We start from the raw sequence: 20,757 nt of genomic DNA, 5'->3' as shown, positions 1-20,757 counted from the left end.
ATCCATTGTCTTACTACCTAATCCTGATAGTCTAATGCAGTTGTTTCTGTGATCCTCTGTTATTTCAGTCAAAGATGTTTCAAACATTCTTGCAAACAAAATAAATTCACCGGCCATGTTAACCCATCCAGGGTCTGCAGCATTGCCCTTGTGCCGACGTGTGAAAAGCTGGCTGTTAAGACCAAGTTTTAAAAGAATTTAAATGAGAAAGTGCTAGAGGTGAGGAGACCCAAAGGGAAGCGCCGTGGGGCTGCGCTTTCCTCCCCGTGGTTTTCCCTTCTGGAGAGGCCACAAGTGCCCTGAGCCATCAGCCGGGCCGTGGCTGCCGGTCTACCTGTTTTATGGCTTCCTGAAAGCCGAAGCAAAATGGTGCTCTCTGAGATCAGGACATGTTGGAGCGTTTAAGGCTTCTGGTATCATTTAAAAAAGGAAAAGAAAAAAAGCAACAGCCTCTGAAAGCCTCACCGGGAGGACTGTGACCAGCAGAAGAAAGCCCCCAAACGCTAATGAATTGCACTTCTCTAGGGACGTGCATGTTCTGCACCTTTTAAGCTGCAAGCAGCTGATGATAAGGGACTTCTTAGGGTTTGTTTTTTACTAGGTAATGCTCCCTTTATAGAGCTCCTGTGAAAGTAGTGTAGTCCTTATTTTGCGACTTGCAATTATACTTCACATGGCGAACTGTGTAATTAGTTTGGAAGACTTATGCCTAGTCATTGGTTTATCCTAATCGGCTTTGGCTTTTCCCGACAACAAAGTGAGCTTATTTTCCTAAGCTGAAACAACTCTGCTCCCTTTGTTCCTCTCTTTTATTGTCTCATTCCTTTCATTCTGTTTTACTGCCAAAGTTTTGTTTCATTAGGCCTACAAGTCATTTCCAATCCAGTGGGCTGCTACAATAAGGCCTTTATAACTCAGCTGCCCCGGTTCCCATGTCCCTTCTGGTCTGGAGCCAGGACTTGCTATTTGACATGGGATTTTAACCCTCTCGCTGCCCCAGCTGCGGGTCCCCCCGCTTTGCATCGAGGCTGCCTTGGTGCGGTGCGAGCCAGGCTCGAGATGTGGGTTGGAGGGACTGCCCGATGAGTTGACGAATGCTAAACGGTTGCGTGCGGTCGTTAATTGATACGTGAATGTGGCTGGGCTCCAGGTACACTTTTTGACCCAATTACCGAAACAGAGTTCTGAGTAAAAAACCTTCATACTGAAATACGGTAATCAGTCTTGGTGGGAACAGTCCTTTGAATGAAAAGGCTACTGTGCCCTTCCAGCCCCTGTTTCCAGCACGATGGGAACAGAGTTATGTTAAAGGTACGTTTCACTTGTCTTCAGCTATTAGATCAGCCCATATATGACTGTTCTGGTAGAAAAAACATGCTTTCTTGTGTGGGAGAGAATACCTTAAATTTATACTTTTTTGAAAAAGAATGGTGATTTTTCAAGGAGGCGTATGAAGTTGTTTTGTGGACTACAGTGTTTTTACATGTTGTTATTTCCAGTGAAAAACAAGAAAAGCAGTGCTGGTGTTGGTGGCCTCAGCTGTTTTACTACTTCTAAAAGTTTTGAAGCGGGAGCATTGGCTCTGTGGTTTTTTTTCTTTCACAGCAATCTAAAATGGCTTTTGGGGAAGGGGGCTATGGCATTTGCTTTTTATTTTAAATTTTCAGATGAAATTGGAACAGACCAATATGCATTAGTTTTGTTTTCTGTTCTGGCTTGCCACGAGGTCCCTCAGACAAATCGTAGGCACGTTTCAACTTTGCTTGGAATATGTTGTTTCGTCAAGAATGGCTTTTAAGATTTGGAAATTTTGAAACAAGATGGGATTTCTGAGTTACCTCTCTGGATCTGAAATGTTTTGTACAGTCACTTGTTATTTCCTGTGAGACGCAAAACAGACCAGAGCAATAATAATATCTAGCTTCTGATCTCGGGTTCTTCTGAGCAACTGTTGAGCTTTTGAAAGCTTGTAATTTTCTCATCTCTTCCTTCTGTAGCCGTGACTTGCTGTCTAGTGGCAGTTCAGCGAGTGAGAGGAGAGTAACTTCTCAAACCCTGTCTCTGCTCCAGGCACACCTTTGCAGAGCCGTAGTGCTGGCTGGCAGGGAGACTAAAGCCGAAAGCAGCAAGGCTGCGGATAGCAAAACGTGCGAATGAGCATTTCCTCCTTTGGTTGTACAGCGTCATGCGTTATAACACGGACAGCAATGTGAATAACGACCAGTTTAACCTTTGAAAAAATAATCTTTTGTAATAAAGTCCCTCTGCTTTCTCTGTGTAAGTGTGCCGGGAGGGGGGAGAGGGAAGGAGGTGTGATCCACACCGAGGATTCCAGCCTAATCGGGTGGTTTACATAACTTGCTTCCTACATGCTGTCCTCTCTGACAGCTGTGAAAATATAAATCAAGAAAACATGAGAGAAAACTCCTCCTTGTTTGGCAAGACTGTCTGGGTGTGAACGAGTTAATGCGCCGATGTATTATTAAGCACTCCAGTGGTTTACTTTTCCCTGAGACCTTGAGTATGGCCTCTGAAGATGTTATTACAATAGAGTTGTTAGCATGAGAAAAGGTGGTTTTCTTGCCATGGGTTCATCTGGGGGGGATTTGGAAGTCTGTGTGGAGCTGGGGCTAAGGCCAGAGTCAGGAGGTGCAAGGAATTTTGCTTGTATGAAAGTGAAAGCTTAGTTAATTTAGACTTGGCATACAGTTTGAAGTGTATTGTTACATCTGTTGGACATTGATATGTAGATTTAATGGTCAATAGGATACACGGATGGTCTATTCTTAAAGTATTTACTTTGCAGAAAAGTTATTTTTTGGTTTGACAAGTTGTTAGCCTTTCACATTTTTCAGCACTGTATTTCCAGCTTCAATATTTGTTAATTGGTTACATCTTATGAAATGAAGGGACAGATTTGGACTCTTATTTACATCCTAGTCTGTAATAGCTGGAGTTCCCCAAACATTTGTAATATGCAGTAAAATAGAGAATGTGTTGGCATTTTTTTAACCACCGCTAACCTCACTGTTCCCTTCCAAAGCGGTTCTGAGCTCTAGACCTGGTGTCAAAGAGGTTGTAGCTCATTATTTTCTTCTTTCTTTCTGAGTTACCTGCGTGTACCTGGGGAGAAGTTGCTTAATTTGCATCGTTGCACCTCCTTAAAACAGAATGAGCAGTAGACAAATACATCATTGTTTGCAGCTTCTGATAAGTTTGGGACAACGAAAAACATAATTTGTGGGGGCTACTCTGTTACAGTAGCGCCGAACAGCATTCCGCCTTGTTCACGCTGCTGCCTCTGCCCTTTGCTTGTGCTTTGCAGTTCCACTATTTCTGGAATTCCTTATTTGAATGTTATGTCCATGATATTCCAAAGGATCATGAATATTCCTTTAAATTTTTGCTTTGGCATGTGACAAAGGGATCTGGGATATAGGGATCCCTCATGGCCTAAAGCACTTTTTATTATTTCTTCTCCCTCCCGTGCACGCTCTTTTCTGTTTTTTTCCCTTTTCTCTTTTTAAACAAACTGCGAAACTCAGTTGTTGCTGAAGAAGAAGTCAGTGTTTTCATTCTGTCAATGAAAAGTTGTACACAGGAAGTCAGTTTTTAGGTGGTCTGTAATAAGACGCATGCTTTGTGGAAGTGGTTTTGTTATAAATTAGATGTTGGTTTCTACCTGGATTTTATGAAAAGAGGAAATGTTAAGGCAGGATTTGTGGGCAAGAAGGCTGTATCAGAGCTCAGCAGAAGTTTGAAGTACAGTTTTATTTCCTTTTCTACTCCGGTTAAGTGAAATGGCAAGGAAGCTTTTGTGCTGTAGCGCCGTAACCCGTGTGAGATTAGGTAACTGTGGTGGAGAGTCGGGGCCCCGAGCATCTGTCTTCTGTTTCCCACTGTGCCACCCACTTGCTGTCTGACTTTGTGCAGGCTGTTTTATCTCGCCTTACATTTCCTTGCCTTTCTTACTTAGTAAGCTCCGAAGGGCATGGGAAATGTAAATATGCCAACACTCATGTCACTCGCAGCCGTCATCGGTGTGGACTGGAGGCAGGCTGAAGAAATCACCCTGGTAGCAGCGTAAGCGGGCTGAGGCCGAGTTCGTGCTAGCGGCGCCTGAGCTGGTTCAGGTGTCCGTGCTCGGCAGCTGCTGCAGAGCAGGCGGCACAGCTCCGCTGTAGGTACGGCTCGAGCATCCCCAGCTCCTAGGAGCCATGAGGACAGGGTCTGCATCCTTTGTTTAAAATTTATTTATTTTAAGACAACTCTGCTGTAGCCTTTGATTTTTTTTTTTGGCATAAAGTTACGGCTGGTGCCCTACATTCTGTCTCGCATACTTTAGTAATAGTAGGGGAGCGGTGTCGATCCTGAGCTTGCAGAGCATGATGCAATGCACCATTGGTGACCCAGAAGCATACCAAGAGCCCCCATGAAATCAGTGACTAGTCAGGGGCTGTGTTTGGGGAGAAAAAAGTCATAAGAAAACATTTATGTTTCCTCCTCCAACATGCGTGTGAATGTTCATAGTGTCTTTATATCAGTCTTGCAACTGAGCCAAACTTGTGAAAATGATTTGTATCTTTTCTGAAACCCCAAGAAAGTAAATTTTGGGTTTCACCCCACTTTTATTTTATACAAACCCAGTAGGCTATATAAAATACCTAACAAATTTAGCTAATAATGTTTGGTAACATCTTTAAATCGTCCCTGGAGTGGTCTTGGATTCAGCCCCGGTGTGGATGAGTGGGGCTGTACATGTAGAACTTCTCTGGGAGGAAATGGTTTGTTGTTGTTGTGCTGTGGTAGCAGCTCGGAGCCCCTGTTTCGGAGCAGGGCCCATGGCGTTGGCTGCTATGCAGAAAGACAACAGCAAGATGAACTCTGCCCCAGCAAGCTGCTTCAAAAGCAAAAGATAGTGGTGTTAAACCACAGCAACAGGAGTGAGGTAAAATTTTTCTGGTAGATATTTCCAATATATGCCGTGAAATTGCATCAGATTCCACTTTGGCACTTGTCTTGAAGCTCAGCCTCCTGGACTCTCCAGGAAGATATTTATAAATGTAGGCACTGCGCCTGACATCCATCGAAGTGATAACCTGCGTCCAGAACATTACTTCTGTTCTTTGAGTAGCTACAACTGAGGGTGCCAAAGCTTTGCCTTGGGAAAACTCATGTTTTAACATCGTTTATCTAATGAAAAAAATAGCAGCAGTTATTTAAAACTTTGTGTGGCGTAATGGAGGCTTGCACGATACTGCTCACAAATTTGGGGTAGGCTCGTCAGCTGGAGTGAGCTAGTTAAAACGTAATTGATTGGAGAGTAAGCGTTTGATCACTGTCATCATATTACGTAATAAATACACCAGTATTGAGTGATAGGATGTGTAATGTGAGGATTTTTAAAATGCAGCTTCGAGTCTGGGCCCTTAAGAAAAGGGCTTTTAAAAGTAACCATGAGGAACTAGACATAAATTGTTCCAAATGTGGAAAAAGAGCACACATTACAGGAAGGAGGTGTCATAACGTTTTTTCCACATGGAAATGAATGGCCATACTTGGTCGCTCGTAACCTGTTCAGCTGGCACTGCTGGCACTGCGGAGTGCACTCCCGCGGCGGCGGAGCTCGCTGTACTCCCGGGAATAAAGCTGTGCACTCATCAGCCTTCCTTCGAGCACTTGTCCCAGCCACGTCTGCCTTTCACCCTGCTGTACAGTGTTAAGGAAAAGCGTTCTTTGATCTGCAGCTCGATTTTTAAAAACTTACATTTTTGTTACGGAAAGTTCGTTTTTAAAGTGAAAGGTTCTGCACGGAGCCTGATGGTTCTTGTTTTGTTTGTGCGCTTGTTCTCTTTTATTTATTTCTATGATTTTCCATCAGGGTGCTAAAAATCAACAAGATGACTTTCAGTCAGTCCTAGAGGTGAAATAACCGAGCTTTGTTCACACGTTCAATATTGAGGTACGACCAGTTTCATTAAACTTATGCTAATTCTGCAGAGGTAGAATATGAAATTCATTGGGCGTCCCATCTTACACATGTATATCTCTCTTAGGAGAACTTATTATTTTATTTCCTGGGAAAAAAATGCACCTGCGCATATTTTGGTGGAAGTGGAGTGGTAGCCGAGCACGGGAGGTTGGTCAGCGCCAGTCCTATCAATAGTCCAGTACTGGGTAACATGTGCCAGCCCCGAGAGGGAGAGATGTGTGTAGTTGTACTCTGTGTGTGGTACAGTATATGTATTTATAAATATAACTTCAGAAATGGGGACAAGGGCAAAGTAGCTCAAATGAAGAGCCAATTAAGATAATCTAAACAGAATGAGGATTAACTGCCTCTTAATGTGAAGGATACCTAAAATGCGTATGGCCAGTTTAGATCGAACAAACGTTGTCTCTGTCAGGGACATTCGCGAGAGGTTTGGGGTGAATAGGAATTAACAATGGTGTTTTCAGCTTATTGTCCAGGGCAAAATGTTGTTGAAATAGTGATCCAGGCTCTGATGGGTCCTGCTGGCAGAATGTATCACAGAATATATTTCTTGGCTGTAATGTCATCACTGTGGAAGTTTGAAGAAGTAAGAGTATTGGATGTACCGTAAAGAAATGATTGCTCATATAAAAGGAGTTCACATTTTGCAGTTTTTCTTTTCACAGAAAGTTGAAAACACTAGCAAGTCTGTCAGAGAAGAAGCTGCTGTGTGTTTTCTTTTTTAAGATGAGCCGCAGTGCCCATCGTGACCTTTACTGCCGCTCTTAATAGTGAGATAGGCTGGTCTGAAACAAACTGGTAAGGCACGTTCACGTACCACCGGCTGGCAGTGAAAGTGAGATTACATTTGCACCCCTGTTGCAGGACATTGATTTTAAATCTGAGCAAATACGAGCGTGTGCAGGATTCCACTTCGAGCGTCTATTTATTTTAACGCTGGCATTACAGAGTGTTCTGGGTGTGTGTTGCCTGAAGGTGCTGGGCTGTAAGCTTGTTCTAGCGGTGTTTATCGGAAGAGAGGGTGTGCGGCAGACCCCGCTGTGGCGATGCTCCGTTTCTGGGGAAGTTGCTGTGCGAGCGGTGACTTTTCCGGAGAAGGTCCCTCTGTTGACTGTATTACTCTGATGAGTGGTTTAGCGAGTTCAGATTGGTGCCATGTTAATTGTCAGGACTGGGAGGGTGGGAGCAGATTTCACCGGGGGCAATGGAAGAGATCCAATGAATTTCCACTCTGTTTCCCTGCTCGGCAAACCAGCACTTACTGTCACTTTGCATAAATAGGTTTATTTCAGAGGGTGAGCCACCACCACTCCCCCTCTTCCCCTCCCGGCCCACCCTCCCCTGAAGGATAGGAGGCCGACGAGCATTTAATTTCCCCAACAGCAGGTGCTTGTCATCCATCTGAAGATAGCTGCCAACATCTGGTGCAATTGCCTCAGCAAACGCAGTAACAAGGCGGCCTGCAGTTCAAACGCAGAGAGAGCATTGCCTCTTTAATGATAACAAGCTGTTGGCTTCCCCTCTGAGATGAATTCATCTCACAGATGTTTGTCTAGTTTTGGCAATCTTATCACTATAGCTTTGGTGATTATGCTCAACTGGAGACTATTACTATAAAAGAAGTTTGAACTTGTTCCATTTTTGCATTATTTATTTATTTATCCGTTTATTTCTTTGCTTTCTGGATATAATTTGTATCAACAACTGTAATGTTGGTCCCATTACCCAAGTACCCTTACGTTTTTTTTATTGCATCTGCTGAACAGTAGCTCGCTACTTGACATTCACCACTGGCGAATGTCTTTCAGCCACGCTGACATTTTTAACATTCCCCATCAACAGCTTTGTGGTTTGAACCCTCTATTTAACACTACATTTTCTGGGATTACTTGGCGCTCACTCTGTCTGTTCTCTCTAATAACTGCAATATACTTACTATTTCTGCAAAGCGTGAGTTGCCAAGAATATTCTGGATACTTCCTTTTGGACGGTAGCACTCTGGTGACCTTGGCAGGGGTTTGTAATGACAACGTACGACCATCTTCATTGTTATATCTTAAACGTTTCCAGCCTCAGCATGATCATATGAAACATGGAGACCTGCAGGCTGAAGACTTCAGTGCTTGTTTGCTGTTGTTTGGTTTTCTAACATGCCTTTTTTTCCTGTTGTTTGGTTTTTAAGGACACGTTTTCTCCTGAGCATGTAGAATTTAATTCTGGTAAATAGGATTTATTTTTGGAAACATGCTTGTGAATAGGTGACTCATGCCTGAATGAAGATGTGTCACTGTTGGTGGGGACACCACGTATATAATTTCTCAGTCTATAAATAGATGTCAGTCCAAGTATTGGTGACATGGTGATGTTTTGCACCGACTCGTTAGCTGCAGAGTGGCTCCTGAGGACAGTGTTTAGCATGTCAGTCTGTCCTGCTAGAGCAATAATTTCTGCTGATGCTTAAGGGATAGACATCAATAGCTTCATAAAATACTGGGAGTACTTTAATTGGCACAACAGAAATCAGAATTCAGACACATTCCCATGCCACTGTCGTGGGGTATATTCGTAGCGCTTCTCTCCATTGCAGAGGTGGAGAAACTCAGTTGGGGAGTTTGGACGCTTGTCAAAGGGCAAGGGTATCACCTGCAAGGTCCTGAAATTCAGAAACCCACATTTGGGCATTTCATGCATGCACTAATTTCTGTTACTGAGGGAGATTTTAAGCGAAATGTTCCGGATTAGGGATCACTACGATTTTCAAATACTGGAAGTAACAGTTCCTTCTTCCCATTGCCGATGCTAAACTGGGTACATGTTGTTGATGTTTGCTCAACACCATTTACCCACCGACACAGCACATATGGTTTAATGTCTTTTTTTCTGCTTCTGCTGTAGTTACAGTATTATTAAAAATCCATTAAATTTTTATGCACATCATAAAGTATGTGCTCCTGTGAATGCGAGCACAGATAATTATTTCTGATGAATAAACCAAAAGGACAAGTATGTAAGAAGTTCATCCTGCAGCTTTCAATTTTCATTATATACATCTCCTGCAGGGGCAATCGTTGTGATGTTGCAGCTGGTTATTTCTGTGGCCTGGCTCTCCCTAGAGATGGATGATGACAATGCAAACTTGAACTAGCAAAAGTGCCAATGTTTTTGTGGGCATATTTGTAGATAAATGGTTTACCAGGGGAGGTAACCCTCTGGAAGGGAGAGGATGTGAAGAGCACTGCAACACAGCAGCAACTTTCTCAGAGTTTTTGTTCAGTGCGTATCAGCTTTGTGGAATCTTGGAAAGTAACCCAATTATTTCTCATTAAAATAACCCAGAAATCTAGCAACAAGCAAGGTGTCATTGCTGAAACACCACCAGGAAGCTAGGGAAGCTCTTCTTGGTTTCCAGGGCCTGAAGTAGGCAAGGGAATCATTAAAAATAATGCATTACAGCGTCCATAAAGTTTCATGCAGTATATAATGGTCCATAGGGGCCTCACCTAGTTTTCCATATATGATATATACATAATGGTTACAGCTTCTCATTAACTTTCCCATAACACTGAATATACTTCTCTTTAACATCCCCTTCAGGCTTTACATTATTTGCCAAGCATTTCCTAATAAGCAGGAACTTAAATATTTATCATGCTTGCCTCTTGTCCCCACCAGGCTAAAGAAGTTGTTGGCCTCTCTCCTGTCCATTTAATTTCCTATTCCTGAATGCTCTGGACAAAACCCAGGTCTGGCAGAGTCCAGTCCTCTTGCTGAGAGGACTTTACTAGGGTTCTCCTACTCTGGTTTTAAGAGTCCACCCCAATATTTCTTGTGTTTAAGAGCATGTTTGCACCCAGAGAATTAGCCTTGATGTAGCACATAAACTCTTGCAGGGACCTCGGTCTTAGCAGCAGCACATAGCCCTTAGCTATCCCAAATAAGAAAGCCAAGTTATCCCAAGAAGTCCTAGAGATCCCACCAAATCCTTTGTACCTATGGCTTCTTTGCACTTGGGTATTAGTGCTGTAAAACTGCTCGGGGCTTGATGGATCCTCCATGGTGACTTGGTTGCTTTTTGCCCTGGAAAGACGTCTTTCAGGGCTTTGTACTGCTGACAGTGAGGGTTTTAGCTGAGTTTAGATAAGTTAGTACCGAGGAAAGATGATGTTTTGGGCTGGTGTGGTCTGCCAGATGAGTCCAGGAGTACAGAGGAGAAAGACGGAGTTATGGCTGTGCTGGGACACCACGGTTTAGGAACTTAGCTTTGCAGACGTGGCACTAGGTTTGCTGTGTTATTTTGGTCTCATTCAGGTCCCCACCCAAAATCTGGGACTAATAGTGTGTGGCTTTCCTATTGCTGCCGTAACAGCAGGCTTTTCTGAGGGGGAGTGAGCATGTCTGTGTGCAGCACCGAGCCATGACCTTGATCAAAGTCATAGTGCTGATGTGATACCAAATGATGACAAATTCACGTTCATATAGTTTAGTCTAGCTGGCTTTGTTCCTTCATCCCTGATCCTCCCTGCGAAGGATTTTGTTTACTTTTCCTGAAATGGAAGAGGCCCTGATACGTAGTCCTCTTTGAAAAATAAACCTCTAAAAAGGAAAACAAAAGAGAAGGAACAAAAATCAGACATTGTCTGATAATACAGAGCAGATACTGATCTTGAGTTCAAGGCAACTTGAACCAGAGGTTTGTTAAGTGTAACACAAATTCTGCCATTTTTGGATGGTTTGAAACTCTCCTCCTCTCCCTCCTGTACTTTCAGAAAACAATCCAAAAAGAGAACTGCAGTAAAATTCTAGAAGTAACATCTATTCATTTTTGTGTTTGTTTTGTTTTCTCCACCCCCACCCCCGACATCTTCTTCAGTTAGATTTATGCTCCGAAGTTCACAAAGTCAGTTAGGTGCTATGGAAAAGCTGTATTTCGTTTGACCTTCTGACTGTATTTTGACTTTATGAAAGTAAAAATACCTGGTAAAGACCAGGTTGCATCATTTCCAAGCCCAGCAACAGATTCTCAAACTGGGAGGAAGAAAAGAAGTGAGAAAGAGAGAAAACCCTTGCCTGCTAAGGGATCTGTAGAGCTGTAGTGGCCCACCCCGTGGGGCTGGGGCTCCCCTGCGTGCCCTGCTCACGCCCCTGCCAGCTCCACATGCTGCAGTTCGGGTGTGCTGCTAAGTTCATCGAGCTTTCGTTGTATTTATTTGCTTACTGGCCACTTGAAATGTCTTATTCTTGTTTGGAGCTTGGAAAGCCTGCCTGTCAAAATGGAAGTGAGCTCTTGGTAGTCAGCGACGTGGGAGTGAGCTGTGCTAGCTGTTTATGAAATCTGGATTCATTTACTTGATGGACTCTTTAGGCTGTGATGACTCCAGAGGAGCCCATCGTGTCAAAAGAAAAGAGCTGCAGAGATTAAATACCCAGCGATCGCGAAAGCAAGTGAATCAACATAGACGTCGCTCCGTCTTCGCGCTCTGCCTCCCTGCAATGTGACCTTGCCTGTTGATGCTGCGGGGTCCCCGGTGCCAGCCATGGCGGGTGCGCAGGGAAGAGCGTCCCACTGCTGCCGTGACCTTGTGTCACTGCTCGCTGCAAGCTGCCTGTCCCGGGGCTGGGGGTCTGTGTCTGCAGGAGGAGCTTTCTGGGGAGAGAGGAGGGGGGCTCAAGCGTTTCTTTTAGTGAAGAGTTCAGCTGCTTTTTCCTGCAGATTGACTAAGGATGTGTGTTGGATTTTTGCTAGTAAAGCAAGAATCAGCAGTTAGAATCATACCCGAAGGAAAGATGGCCTTTCCTTGCTGCTGTTTGATGTTTCAAAGCACACCATGTGGCACGTTTTACTTTCCTTTTGGTGAATTGGGAAGGCTAACATTGGCTCGCAAGGCTTCCTGGTGCCAGTGGCCAGAGTATTTAATAATATAACCTGAACGTTTCCTTTGCTGAAAATGGCACTCAAGAATATGCACGTGAGCGGCTGTGACACTGCTGACTAACTGGGTCGTACGTGGGAGTGCCCGGATCGCTGGAGTCAGTTTGGGTGGCTTCAGGCTCTCTTCCTCTGACACCACAGCTGTTGGCAGCTGGCCGGTACAAGGCGTGATGCCTCGTGGCTTGGGTTAGTTGGCAAACAAGCCTCTTGAGTGCCACTGACTTAAATACCTTAGTGGCATCAGCAGATGTATCTTTAGCAGTTTTCATTTTGTGGTGGCATTTCTGAAGTAAATCAGTAGTAAATGTTGGCTGGTCTCCACCCCCAAAACGGCTGAGGAGGGTGAATGAAAACCTCTGTAATGGCAGAACTGCACCTTGTTCAGCAATAATTAGGATACGGGTTCCTGGTGAAATATAAGCTTTGTGCTTGGTTGACACATAGGCCATATTTTCCATTCCTGCTTTTCTGTTTAAGTGGATAGGTTTATATACTATTGCTTGACCTAAAAAATTGCTCCATAAAACGTACAGAAGGTGCGCTCTGAGATAATGCATCTTTTGGGACTGGAGGCTTGCTTTTGACCTCTATTTACATGATGTAAATCAAACTGGAGTAGAGTTGTGGAAATAGGACAGGCCAGCTCTTGCATCAGGAGCTGTTCAGCCTTATCATGGTGGTAATGCTATGTAAAAATCATAGAATCGTAGAATCGTTTAGGTTGGAAAGGACCTTTAAGATCATCGAGTCCAACCGTTAACCCAACACAGCCAAGTCCACCACTACACCATGTCCTGAAGCACCACATCTCCACGGCTTTTCAATACCCCCAGCACTGGTGACTCCACCACTTCCCTGGGCAGCCTGTTCCAGTGCTTGACAACCCTTTCGGTGAAGAGGTTTTTCCTAATATCCAATCTAAACCTCCCCTGGTGCAACTTGAGGCCATTTCCTCTCGTCCTGTCGCTTGTTACCTGGGAGAAGAGACCGACCCCCCCTCTCTACACCCTCCTGTCAGGCAGTTGTAGAGAGCGATGAGGTCTCCCCTCAGCCTCCTTTTCTCCAGGCTGAACAACCCCAGGTCCCTCAGCTGCTCCCCATCAGCCTTGTGCTCCAGACCCTTCCCCAGCTCCGTTGCCCTTCTCTGGACACGCTCCAGCCCCTCAGTGTCTCTCTTGGAGTGAGGGGCCCCAAACTGCACACAGCATTTGAGGTGCGGCCTCACCAGTGCCGAGTACAGGGGCACGATCACTGCCCTCGTCCTGCTGGCCACACTATTGCTGATACAAATGCTAATACATAGTACGGTTTTGCTATGGCCTTTGGTGATCAGGGAAGTGCTCTAAAAATAAAATAATTGGCGGTAATTGATTATTTCAGCCAGATTGTGGATGTGAACTGGCAAAACTCCTTGAGATGAGAGGAGCTGTGCTGATTTACACCCACGGGGCGTGAATGAATGTGATCCGGGCGGGTGTCAGCAGCCTTGTGGGCTGCACTGGTTTACATGAGCTGCGAATTGGACACTTTATTTTGAAGAGTATATGGCTGGAAAAAATGTTCGCATTGAATGAAGGATCAGCCTGCAGTCTTCCACGTCTCATTCTTATCTGTACTCTTGTGGCCTCGACAAGCAGGAGTTGGCAGTGAAGCATCGGTGTCGGCACGCAGACGCGGCAGCAGCCACACGTGGTGCCTCCCGAGCGCGTGTGCTTGTTTGCTTACAGCCCGGGAAGAAATGCGTTCATTTGCTTATAGTGCTACTGAAATATTAACGCAGAACAAATCATCCGGTTTAAAACGAACATCAGACTTAGGAGAGAGAAATGGTGTGTGATGCTGTCGGTGGTTTGTAAGGGGAAGCGTGCCTCCGCTGCGACTGAGTCCTCCTGGCAGAGTGCCCTGTGTCGGGTGGGCAGAAGGATCTTTAGTAGCCAGGGCGTGTAAAGGGGTAAAAGTTTCGGTCTTGAACCCTTCCCCGGGTTCCTAGGAGCTAAGATGAAATGGGAAAAGGAGCTTCACTATTTTGCATCATCTGTGGCTGATTGGGAGGATATTTGGAAAATGTTAACTGCTCTTGGGACTTTTTCAAACAGACTGTTTAAAGTAGTTATTTTTTCCAGATGGTAAATATAGGAGACATCTTCAGCAGCCTGCTAGTAATAATAATACTTACATGGCACTTTACATTTTCAAAGTGCTGTCCAAGTAGCTGATCTGTCTTGTCTTTTGCAGCGAAGTGTAGTTAAACTTGAAGGATATTGGCCTGAATTTGTAGCAGTTTATCAGCCGCGTCTGTGGGTGAATTTACTTTTCTGCTGTTTTGTACTATGAGAGTAAACTGATTTCTCCTGTGTATCTTGACATTGATTCCAGTCTTTCATCTTGGTAGTGAAGAAGATGATCTTTAAGCAGAACGGAGAAGAGAGATGTCTTTCTGCCTGTTACACTACAAAAAAAGATGAGCACAGCTTTACAGAAAAAGGATGTTCTTTTTTCAGCCTATATAATATATAAATGAACTTAGACCTCCTTAAAAGGAGCATGCTTTTTCCCTGTGGAATGGCCTCACTAACTTTTAGCCACACGCCGGCTCAGTGTGCGCTTCGCGTGCTCGGGTGCAGCTAACGGCAGTTGCAGCGTTTGGTGCTTCCCTCTAGTTGGGGCGCAGCTCCCCTTGTTCTGCCCCCTGGCCTTCTGGAGCCGTGGGGTGGTTCGTGTCCTTAAACCCGGGCACTGTTGGCAAAACTGTTTTCTGTGTTTCCTTAGTTTGGGGACGGGGCAGGGCAGGGCCAGGCAGCACGCCACGAGTTCGTCAGGCAGCGGGGGCAGAGGCATTCACTGCGACTGACGGCCTGCGCCTTGTCGGTGTGGGGACGGAGTGGGTCAGAAGAGGGTCCTCGCGGCCCCCGAGGAGCCCAGACGTTGTCGTGCCGTGCCCTGGTTGCCTGTCTCTGCGTGGCACGTGGACAGCCGCTGCGACTCTGCCGTGCATCTCTTATGTAATCTCTCCAAGGGTTTTATTTTCTTTACAGGTATTTCCAAAGAGCATTAGGTGCAGGCAGAGGGAATAGGTTTGCACACCTGCCTGCAATTAAGTAGTTTGTTTTTATGCTCCTTAATCTCCTATGGCAGTCGCAAGGACAGTCTGTGTAATGCGAAATTGTCATTAAGCCAAGAGCATAATGCTCCTGAATGAAACGCTCCACACCGAGCCCTACTTCCCATGTGCTTAGCGTCTCCTCTGCTCCTGCTCCTCTTGCAGGTATGAGCCCGGGATGTCAAACCCGAGCGGTGCCGAGGGCTGGCGCGGGCGAGAAGTGGAGCATGGGGACGCGGTGCTAGGAGATGGCTTGTGGGAAGGGTGAAGGAAGGAAGGAAACATCCGTAATGAAAGGGGCCAGGGGAGAGACAGACGAGTTCCTAGAAAGAGGACCTTGCAAGGAATGCGCAGATGACATGAAAAAGTAATTAAAAGGAAAGCCCTAATGGGATGTTAGGGGGAGATGCAGCTGGAACTTGAATAAGCAAATGTAAAGAGGGAATTAAGTTCGTAAGCTTTCCTCTAAGGAACTGATGGGGAAAATACGGCAACAGCTTCTGTTGATGTAAATCAGCATCGAGTCCATTGCTGAAGAGCCCTAGCTTGTGAGTCTGGTTCATTTTATATTTGCGAGTCCTAAACCTTGAAAATGCACAGGGAAAGAGGATGTGATGTTTTGCAGAGGTGACGTGAAGGACACTTGATTCCGAAGCAAAGGATACTGACTTCAAAAATGAAGTGAAACTGTTGGTAATGTAGTTTGCCTGAGGCAAATTGGTAGTGTGCTATACGTAATATTAATTTAAGTGTATAATGCTTTAAATTATCTGGATAATTTAATCTATGTGATTTTAAAGAAATAATTTATCAGCTCTGATCTTGAATAAAAATAAAATAAAACAAATGAAACAAAAACCTTCAATTAATATTAGCACTTCTCCTTTACTCTGGAGAGTAATATACAGCTGAGATGTTTATTTTTAGCTATGAAGAATTTGCATGTGTGTTTCCAGATGTATTCTTAGACTTTGCACTGCTTAAAATTCAGCTACCACAGTATGTAGATCCGAATTTTCTTTTCCGTAGCGTTTTGTCTCTGCCGCTGTGGATATTTTTTTTTTTTCCTCTTTTTTCCCAGCAGAGGTGGTGGAGGGGGTGTGTGATAATTAAGGCAGCCAGTAAGTCTCTTAGCTTCCTCTGAACTTTACTCCCTCTGCAAGGAGTGACCTATTTAGATGAGGCCCTTTGATGCAGTTGGGGAGGTCAGGTGAGGTCAGAGCACTGGCCGTGCCAGAAATCCCACAGATGCAGGAAGCGAGGAACTTCTGGAGGATGCGGGTTGAACAGGCAGTTATTTCAGTATGTTCTTTCTCTGTGTGTGCATTTGTTCTCTTACTAAATTCCTGAAACAGAGAGGGCCGGATCCTCTGCAGTGCAGAGAACAGCTGTAATGCCTCTGCGTTTCGCAGGCGGGTGAAGAGTCCCCACGGACAGCGGTCGGAGGATGGAAAGGGCAAGGGGTGAGGACGCCGTGGCAGACAGCAGCGCTGGGGCTGGATTCTCTCTGGCTGCGATACCCCGTTCGGTGGATCACTCATCGCTTACGCAGATGCATACAAATTGCAACCCTGCCTCCCCAACTCCTCCTTCCCAGACCCGTCGGGTCTGGCTCCTTCCTTACAGCTTGCTATCTGAAGAAAGGGGCTATGCAGATGTGTTAAATCCTCCAGCCTTTTTAATTTTGCTAATTGCCATGTGGAAGAAAGGGAAGGAGGAAGAATGCTCCTCTCGGCTTGGATGTCCCAAAGTAAAATCCCAGCTGAGCAGCTTAAAATAGATGGTCAGCTGGTTGTGAGGGCTGGAACTAGCCCGGAGAGCATGGCATCTGTCTCCCAGGAATGCTGCCTGGTCATCAGGCCGGATAAATTAGGACTAGTGCTGGTCTGCGTGTGCGCGAGAGACAGACTGTACTGAGGATGGGGAGCTGCCCTAAATGGCACTGAGGCTGGCTTGCTCCAGCCCTCTTAACATCTGTCTGGGAATCGATAATTCACTGGTCATGGACATTGCAGGTCTAAAACATTGATGTGCTAATGCCTTGGAGGTGCCGCTGCCTGCACCGTTGCCCTAGCAGCGCTTCCTCCTCTTTGGTCTGCCCCAGGAATCTCTGAGTGTGAAGCTACTTTTAATGGTAGATCTAATAACTGATCCAGCTTAAAAAGGGAAAAAAAAGATCATGCCTATGATATCAGCACAATGACCAAGTCTGTATTTTACCTTCTGTGCCTTTCCTCCGCACGCTGCCACCTCCCTCCCTCGGAGGCTGGATCCAACGGCAGCGCGGCTTTTCCTCAGATGCAGCACAAAACAGATTTTTCTAGTGGCTGAATTTAATCACTTAGATGCAGAACACTGATAGACTGAATCAATTTAATTCCTATTGCTCATGACTGGGAGGGGAGAAAGGGGAGGAGGAAGGTCATAACAATTTAGCAAGCAACAACTTGGCTTAAAAACGTAACCGATAGGTCAGTCTTTGGGGTGGTTTTTTTTTTTTAAACCCGCCCGGGTCAAGAAATATGGTAACCTTAGGAAGTGGGAAGCATTAGAATCATAGAATCGTTTAGGTTGGAAAGGACCTTTAAGATCATCGAGTCCAACCGTTAACCCAACACTGCCAAGTCCACCACTACACCATGTCCCGAAGCACCACATCTCCACGGCTTTTCAGTACCCCCGGGGCTGGTGACTCCACCACTTCCCTGGGCAGCCTGTTCCAGTGCTTGACAACCCTTTCGGTGAAGGAATTGTTCCTAATACCCAGTCTAAACCTCCCCTGGCGCAACTTGAGGCCATTTCCTCTCATCCTATCACTTGTTACCTGGGAGAAGACACCGACCCCCACCTCTCTACAACTGCCTGAAAGGAGGCTGTAGATAGCAATGAGGTCTCCCCTCAGCCTCCTTTTCTCCAGGTCCCTCAGCCGCTTCCCATCAGCCTTGTGCTCCAGACCCTTCCCCAGCTCCGTTGCCCTTCTCTGGACACGCTCCAGCCCCTCAATGTCTCTCTTGGAGTGAGGGGTCCAACACTGAACACAGTATTTGAGGTGCGGCCTCACCAGTGCTGAGTACAGGGGCACGATCACTGCCCTCGTCCTGCTGGCCACGCTATTGCTGATACAAGCCAGGATGCTGTTGGCTTTCTTGGCCACCTGGGCTCACTGCTGGCTCATATTCAGGTGGCTGTTGACCAATGCCCCAGGTCCTTCTCTGCCAGGCAGCTTTCCAGCCACTCTTCCCCAAGCCTGTAGCATTGCATGGGGTTGTTGTGACCCAAGTGCAGGACCCGGCACTGAGCCTGGTTGAACCTTGTACCATTGGCCTCAGCCCATGGATCCAGCCTGTCCAGGTCCCTCTGCAGAGCCTTCCTACCCTCCAGCAGATCAACACTCCCGCCCAGCTTGGTGTCATCTGCAAACTGACTGAGGGTGCACCCGATCCCCTCGTCCAGATCATTGATACAGATATTAAACAGAACCGGCCCCAGTACTGAGTCCTGGGGGACACCCCTTGTGACCAGCCGCCAACTGGAGTAAACTCCATTCACCACCACTCTTTGGGCCTGGCCATCCAGCCAGTTTTTTACCCAGTGGAGAGTACACCCATCCAAGCCATGAGCAGCCAGTTTCTCCAGGAGAATGCTGTGCAAGGTGGGGAGAGGTCATTTATTGGCATGAGTATGAGGTCTGAAATGCTGGGGCTGCTACAAAGCTGTAGGATCACCTCCCGTCAGGAAATGAAGTTGATGCTACCCTGTCTTTTTTTGAGGGAGCTGCTGGAAGAAGTGTGTTATCATTGGGCCATAAATATCTGAAATGGCACATGGTATCCGGGTGTCTTGGTGTCATGTTGTGTTTGCCTCAGAGCATCTCTGCCGAGGCGGTGAGTGCAGAGTCTGCGGGGTTCTCATATGGTGCCAGATCTCTTTGGGAGACTCAGTTACCTGCTGTGGCACAGTCTTGCTCAAAGAATAGAAGGATTTAATTGGAAATGGAGCAGTCTGTGAGTCTTCTTTCAAAATAAGGCCCTACTTTAAATAGTACCTGTTGCAATTATAGAGTACCCGTTTCATACGAAGTCCAAAGCTAAGGGTTTGTTGGTGTCAGTCTTGTGCCTTTTCTAAGGCTGGTGGCTCTGCGGAGCACGGGCTGTGCGGGTGTCTGTCCAGCCCCACGCCTGGGATATGGCCTTTTCTGTGCCTGGTGCTTTCAGACACTATTGCACTTTCAGTGATCCCAGGAGATGAAAATCCTGTGAAGAAGAGGTCCCCAGGATTCACCCAGGTAAGCTGTTGATGCTGGATTCATCTTTTACAAGTATCCAGTCCTCCCAAGAGAAACTTTAGGTGTATCAGCCTGAGTGCCAGCCCCGGCTGGCATTTCAGAAGGATCTTTAAGCATTTCCTACACAGCTCTTACCCAGGTGGGTGCTGCAGGGCATGGGTGAGACTGTCATTTCTTTGGTGGGGATTAATAACTCAGCAGTGCTGCTGTGCCGTCCTTCGCAGAGGAACTGCCTCCCTGCCAGGGCCTCCCGAGGTGCCGTCCAGCTGGGCATCCACCGGGCAAAGCAGCACAGCCCTCCATCCAACTGCTGCAGTCGCCCGGCGGCTGGCATTAGGAGCAGCCGTTGTTCTTAAGCGAGACGCACAGTAGTAGTGAAGTAATAAAAGCAAACTTGGCCAGCTTGACGGCAAACTTGGTAGCCTGCCACAGCCATTGGCCCATATGCACAATGGTAAATAAAAGCTGTAGTTGAATTTCTTTCAAGTTTTATATAATATTCGTTACAGTATGGAATGGAGGGGAGAATCCCTCTTATGAGTAGTTCTACCAAAAAGTAAATCTGAACCTCTCTCTTCTTAGGTAGGTGTGCAGCAGGGCAGCAATGCTGTTACAGAGGGAGCTCGGATGTGTTCGTTGCAGCCTCTCTGCTGCTGTGCGAGGCTGCGGTACCTCCAGAAACAGGCCCCGCGCTGCCCTGTGCTGGGGCTTTTGCAGGCTGGTGTTCAGTGAAAAGCTTGCGGCTGAGGGGAGCTGCACAAGGACGCAGCATTAGTTACCAAAGGCAAATCAAGCTCGATATCGAGACAGTTAACGCAGAGGTGTTTGCCTGCCTGCTCTGCTCTGGTCCTGGAGCCGGGTGCTGCGTGCACAGCTGAGCAAGGACGTAAACCATAGCAATGACAGTGGGAGCAGAAGGGGAGGAAGTTTGACTGCGCTAAGTGATGGTCAACTTAAAAATAGACCCGTCTATTTATAGCATTGGCAGCACGCTGCTGCCCCCCCAATGAGTGGTACAGCCTGTCTGCAATTGCACCTGATGTATATATACACACACACGCAGACATCTGTGGGCAAAGGCCAGGCAGAGAAGGTGATGCGTGTGCTTAAACCCACTCCTTTGCTGCGGGGGAGGCAGCACTCCCTGCGGGATGGTGGTGCCAGAGCGGTGTGATGCTGGGGGCGTTGCTCCATCGCTCTTCTCCCAGCCCCTCCCTTGTTCCTCTCAAGCACAAGCTCTTCGCAGGGACTGCTGCCTGCTCCAGGCACCTCACCAGCCGGTTTGTCGTGCGTGTGGGTACCAGCACCACCCTCCTGCCTGCCCTGGGGCCAGCACAAGGCCCCTGCAGTGCCTGGGTGCACGGGGCATGCTGCAGGGCACCTGGAACCTGAGGATGGAGCGCTGCAGCTGACGGCACGGAGGCTAGCGGCACTGCCTCCCTCGTGCG

General features: G+C 46.6%; 1 protein-coding gene across 13 annotated transcripts in view; it reads left to right on the top strand.

Moving 5' to 3' along the window:
* MSI2 (musashi RNA binding protein 2) overlaps window positions 1-20,757 on the top strand; it is a 259,702-nt gene that overhangs the window by 90,647 nt on the left and 148,298 nt on the right. The window lies entirely within an intron of this gene.

The sequence above is a fragment of the Ciconia boyciana genome, chromosome 17, assembly GCF_034638445.1.
Source record: "Ciconia boyciana chromosome 17, ASM3463844v1, whole genome shotgun sequence".
NCBI lineage: Eukaryota > Metazoa > Chordata > Aves > Ciconiiformes > Ciconiidae > Ciconia > Ciconia boyciana.
The sequence above is the reverse complement of the archived record's forward strand: the minus strand, read 5'-3'. Positions and strand labels throughout refer to the sequence as shown.